This window comes from Gymnoscopelus braueri (genome assembly GCF_963280865.1).
Source record: "Gymnoscopelus braueri genome assembly, contig: SCAFFOLD_479, whole genome shotgun sequence".
NCBI lineage: Eukaryota > Metazoa > Chordata > Actinopteri > Myctophiformes > Myctophidae > Gymnoscopelus > Gymnoscopelus braueri.
This window is the reverse complement of record NW_027660786.1, coordinates 25,463-31,792: the sequence shown is the minus strand read 5'-3', so window position 1 is coordinate 31,792 and position 6,330 is coordinate 25,463. Positions and strand designations below refer to the sequence as shown.

The 6,330-nt window shown below is 41.8% G+C and overlaps 1 long non-coding RNA gene across 1 annotated transcript; it reads right to left on the bottom strand.

The window, feature by feature from the left end:
* Positions 1–317: 317 nt before the first annotated feature.
* LOC308081189 lies at positions 318–6,111 on the bottom strand. The gene is made up of 3 exons (XR_013932805.1): positions 6,005–6,111; positions 5,269–5,367; positions 318–414 (listed from the first exon to the last, which is right to left on the bottom strand). It is a non-coding gene; the product is annotated as an uncharacterized lncRNA (long non-coding RNA).
* Between the last annotated feature and the right edge of the window lie 219 nt (positions 6,112–6,330).

Below are 6,330 nucleotides of genomic sequence, written 5' to 3'. Positions count from 1 at the left end.
GGAGATGGTATACAGTATGTTCTGTAACTGTATTGTGACAATTCAAAACCATATACATACTCTAGTCATCGACAAAAATCAGGAAGGGGCAAGGGATCTCAAGTAATTACTTCCAAACAAATTCTCAAATACACAAATACAACGCTAGACAGGCTACAAATCTTCACCCCCGTGCTAGTCATGGTAAATTTGTATATTTGTGTATTTATTGCCAGAACATGCCAGTACCTATACTTATATTTGTTTGTGTGTTCATGCATGTGTTTATCTCCATCTGTGTGTACCTGTATGTGTGTGTATAGTAAGTATGTTACCTGGGGACTGTGCATTGACGTTGGCGCCATTGGTGACCAATTCTTTGACCACCTCCGACTGTCCGGCCAGAGAGGCGATATGAAGCGCCGTGTTCCCTTTCTGTGAAAAACAAGAATGACTCACTGTTAGATTACAATCTAGGCCTTTAGCAGATGAGTTTTTAATGAGCTGTACTGCAGCTGAAGGCGGAGTGAATTCAGTGTGTGTGTGTGTGTGTGTGTGTGTGTGTGTGTGTGTGTGTGTGTGTGTGTGTGTGTGTGTGTGTGTGTGTGTGTGTGTGTGTGTGTGTGTGTGTGTGTGTGTGTGTGTGTGTGCGAGAGCGTGCGTGTGCGTGTGTGTGTGTGTGTGTGTGGTGCTGCAGTGTTGGTTTGAACAAGTAGAATTTTGTCATACTGCTTTTTGGAAATAATGCTTTTGTGTTTTGTGTTTAGCAGGTGTGCCAGTGAGGACACTGACTCATGGAAATGAGAGAGAGAGAGAGAGAGAGAGAGAGAGAGAGAGAGAGAGAGAGAGAGAGAGAGAGGAGAGAGAGAGAGAGAGAGAGGGAGGGACGAGAAAGGGAGGGAGGGAGAGAGAGCGAGAGAACGAGCGAGGGTGTATACGAATGACAGTGCAGTGTGTGTGAGAGAGGGGGGAAAGAAACAGGGGTATGTGCAGAGTGCACAACATACTAGTTATGTGTAAATGAGAGCGGCAGTATGGACTTTAGAGAGAGACCGACGGCTAGAGGACAGTGTTGGTGAGAGAGAGAAAGATGGAGAGAGAGAGAGACATACTGAGAGACATACTGAGAGACATACTGAGAGAGAAGAAGGTGTACAGTGCAGTATATAGAGAGGGCAAGAGTTTATGTGTGTCTGTGTGTGTGTGTGTGAGAGAGAGAGAGAGAGAGAGAGAGAGAGAGAGAGAGAGAGAGAGAGAGAGAGAGAGAGAGAGAGAGAGAGAGAGAGAGAGAGAGAGGGTTGACTGAATGTATCTTAGGGCAGTGGTTCTCAACATTTTCAGGCTGCTATTCAGATCGGCTATTTATATATTTTTTGCCTCTTTCTTATATTATTTGACAATTTGGCCAATGTTTGACCAGTTTTTATAGTATAGTTTGTTGATTATGTTTGATGCGGTAATAGTATTTTTTTTCTTTCTTTTTATTTCTGTATAAAAAAAAAGTCCACATAAATTGTCCCTTTACTGTCATCTGGGGACCCCCCCCCCCAAAAAAAAAAATCATGTGGGGACCGACCCACAGTTTGGGAACCATTGTCTTAGGGGGGCCCCCGCCACATCCCATCCACCTGTCACGTCTATGTCAGCCATAGCATACAGTACGTAGAGCAGCTGCTGCAGTGTTGTAACACTGCCTGACACTCAGACCTCCAGGATATATTATATCATCGCTGTCGGGTGGAAACCTTGCATGTCCAAAACCGTTCCTTAATATTATTATTTAAATATATTTATAAAATAGCCGAATCGCCTTGTCGTGAGCTTGTAGATCGGCTACTAATAGATCGGCTACTACCTCTCTCTACTTCTGTGCAACTCTCGTGTGATGAAGTAGTAGGGCATTCATTTACGAAAAAAAACACCGCAAGTTGAAACACGGAGATACAAGGTTTCTGCCCGACAGCAACGATATCCTCCTTCCATTCATTCCTCAGCCCCCCTCCTTCCCCTTTCTGGCCATATTCTACACCAACACACCCCGTCTCACTCTCAACTATGAACTCTTTCGCCGAGGCTGACATTTATTCTAATTGCTAAATACTGAGCGCTCTCTCTCTCTTTCTCTCTCTCTGCCCATATTTTATATACTCTGTAAAATCCTGAGCAATAATTTTTACCACTTAAGTCCTGTACAGTATACTGTGTCATACGACGGAGAGCGAAAATAGCCGATCTACAAGCTCACCACAAGTCTCGATGTCTGCCCAAAATAGGGACACCAGGTAGAAAGTGGTTAAATTCAATTAGCACTCAGGATTTTGCAAGTGTGTATGGAAAACCTTTCCTCTACCTTCTCTTGCCCCTATTTCTCTCTCTCCCTCTCAATATAATTAACTGGCATGAAAGTCACACGAGAAATATTGCCATGTTGGCTTCTCGTGCACTGGCCCCTGTTACGTGCCGTTCTCAAGTTGGCGTAGAATGTCATGGCTGACTGCCACAGAGAAACCCGGCTCGCTTCTTGGAAATACGTACATAACTCACAGGAATGTACTGTACTGTACTGTACATGTGCAGTGGCATTGCAAACTATTCAGACCACTTTTTCTACATTCTGTTGCATTATAGACTTCATTTAAGATACATCTAACACACCAATTATTAATTGATTGATTAACTGCTTGTACTATAAGGTCAATATTACACAGTCTCCCATGATTTTACCATGCTTTTGTTTTTTAAATGAACTGGAAAAATCAGCCTATTCATTCCCCTTTAATTGTCATTCGGTCAATTGTGTCACTTTCAATGTATTTGGGATGTATGTCTTATGCCATCTTGACATTACATAACCTTTTATAAACATGGCATACCGTAGTAGGTCTACTTGCACAGTATCAAACATGAAGATGAAGACAAAGACAATTTGGCAGTGTTATTTTACTCGAGTCCAATGCTTGGACTTGAGTACAACTATTCAAACTTCTAAATGAAGTGATGAAACTGGGCTGAAGTCAAGGGCAACTTCGTCAATTTCATTTCGCTTCATCGGTCGTACATTCCATTACAGACATGTAGACTTGCCGAATGAGCATGCTGGATTGTAAAATAAAATATGTTTTTCAGCCAAAAAATATGTTTTGGCTGATGTGATCGAGACATCCCAGGAGCAAGACAGTAGCGATGATGTACAACTGGTAATCACATGACGGACTACTCTTATTTCCTCCGGCGGAGATTTGCAACTCTACTAAGCGCAGCTTTCTAGTTGTTGTCTCCACCAGGCCGAAGGCGTGGCCGAGACTATGTTTTCGCCCCTGTCTGTCCGTCCGTCTGTCCGTCTGTCTGTGGACAGCTAATCTCCAGCACCGTTGGACCGATCGGCGTGAAACTGTGCACGCACACTCCCTGGAGTCCAGAGCATAACCTCTGCCTCAAATGTTTCACCGTGGCCTGTTATAGCGCCACCAGGGGGCCGATTTTTGCAAAACACATTTTTGGATATTACTCCTACACATTTTGTTCAAACATCACGCAAATCGGTACACATTGGCATATAGTCTATAGTCATGTGATCAAGACGGATTTGTCAGATTATTCAGCCTGGCAGAGACCTGTGCTCCGAGGAGCACATTTTTCTAGTTTATCTTTGTTTCATGGGAGAGTGTCACTCACTGTCACAGTTGAAATGCGGTTTCAAGGCATTTCACTTGCAATTATTTTAACGAAGGAGCTATAGCATCCCCTGAAGTAAATGTTCCAGATGTCTTCCCATCCTGCCAAGAGACATTTCTAGAGTAAACGTTGTTCTCTGTGGGACACCTGGCAGTGAATCTGCCTCCTTCTAAATCAGCCCACTGTACTAGTTCATAGCTATTCATTCACTTTAGTGCTGCTTTGGCTCTGTCAGGTTGGCGAGCTGCTGAAGCAGCTAAACTCATGAGTGTAAATAAAGATGAATAAAACGTCTTGATTATTCGATTAATCGAAAAGGTAATCAATATAATAATCACTAAGAAAATATATATAAAAATAAACTGATAGTTGCAGCCCTACAGAGGATCTTCTGTGACCCTCACAACTACAGGAGTTAATGTTAACTGTACGGTTAAGTCATGGATGTTTGAATTTCATTCATAAATGTATCTTTTCTCCATGGTTCAGCAACACTTTTCAAACAATTTGCTTTAAAATACATTGGATTACCTCTCTCAAGGACGTTTCATGTCTCTGCAAGTAGATTTTCTTACTTTACTAAAAATAATTGAATTTAAATGGCTCTATTACCACATGCTTTGAAAAATGGCTGGCATAGTCAAGGATACCGTGAGACCAAAATCTCTCAGGGAGACAGAAGCTTCTAGCTTCAAGCAACCAAATGCATGCAAGTAACGCAAGAAGAACTTTCTTCATTGAGTTAGTGTGTACTGTTCTGGTTAGATTAAGGGATATGTTATATTATGTTATGGTTAGGATCAGAGCAGTGTTGCCACGTCCGCTTATTATAAGTGACTTTGGGCTTGTTTTTCTGTAAAGTTGCATGTAAATATTGGTTCTGTAGTTGCGGGTTGCGTTTTTTGGGGGCTTGTTTCTAGTGTAGTTGCTTATTTGGGCTTGCTTCCTAAATGTTGTTTAAACCAGTGTTTCTCACATTTTCACGTCAAGGACCCACAAATTAATATGTATTTGTCCACGGACCCCCATCTGAAAATTATTTGTGCCAGGGATCCCCATAAGATTTGTTTTTAATATGTTCCAAAAACATGCCACATTTTAAATTTTTTCCCCAAGATTATTTTGAAAATAGCAGCTACAAGTTCACAACGCATCACATGAGCTTGCAGATCGGCTTTTTTTTTAAAAAGATGTATTTTTGGGCTTTATTGATAGATGGGGAATGACATGCAGCAAAGGCTGTCGGGATCGGGACTCGAACCCGCGACACACTGTCAGACTTAGCAGACTTAGCCTAGGTGCCTTAGATCGGCTATTTTAAAATAGCTGTGTAGGTGTGCTCATGTGGTCTAGTCGCTTCTTTTGGGCTTGTTTTCGTAGACGTGGTTGCTTGTTTCTCTCGCAACATCTGGCAACACTGTCCGGAGTTAGCAAGGAATGTACAGTAGTCAATGACAGGTCTTCACAAGTGGTATGTACAGGATGTGCATTTATGCATCAGCGTGTGCATCTATGAGTGTGCCAGAGTGTGTCTCTCATGTCGTAATTAGAAGAGGAAACAGCCCTTTGCTGCCTTTAGCCAAATCAAGAGTAGTTTGTGGGCAGGACACCTACCTTGGTCGCTGCGTCCACATTGGCCCCCTGCTTAATGAGTTCCACCACCACTTCAACATGGCCCTCCTTAGAGGCAAGATGGAGAGCATTCAGACCATTCTACAGAGAGAGAGAGAAAGAGAGAGAGAGAGACAGACAGAGTCAGAGACAGAGACAGAGACAAGGGAGAGAAGCAGACAGAAAAAAAACAAAAAACAAACAGAGCATTAAGTAGGACATACATTCGCCGCCGGGCTCGGGAATCGAACCAGCCACACACTGTCAGGCTTCAAAGCCTATGTAGTACACGCCTTAACTTGGCTAAGGGCGCCCAACGTGGAACGTACGATTAAGTATAAAACAGGGCATAAGTGGTTCAAGCCTCTAATAATATTCTAGTCCTTTGCATTAATATGTAATATCTACTGTATTCCCATGGTCCAAGGTGCTATACTATTCTATGCAAGATGTTTCTGACATAGTATTAACTTTAAAAAATATTATTGTGTTCAATTTGTGTTCATGATCAAATTATAACAAAGTTGTGATTCAACAAAAATGCTTTGCTGTCAAAATCTACCAATTACACTGAGAAAACTAATCTCTACCAAAAAATGAATGCTGTTGATTGAATACAGCATTCATTAATTTTTTCACATTCTCTTAAAAAAAACATGATTTTTGCATTACGTTATCTAGGACTGAGATGACACTATATCCTGTCATCTCGGGCTGTATAGATTTAGCAGGCAGTTACCTGGTTGCAGATATTGATGTCCACCCCAGTCTTAAGGTAGTCCAACGCTTTCTCCAGGTTACCCGCCCTCGCCGCTCGCAGGTAGCTGGCATTTATATCTGTCTGCAGAAACACAGAGAGAGAGAGAAGAACTGTTAGCAACAAAGTGACATGGAAATACTATACATCGGCATTCCATACCGCAAATGTCATACAGTATGCTTCAATATACACAGAAACTCCGGAGAAGAAATATATATGAAAATGCATATTGACACCAAAATATATGGAAATATATTTTCCAATTACAAAAAGCATATTGTCTTAAATGTCAACAGTTCTCTAGA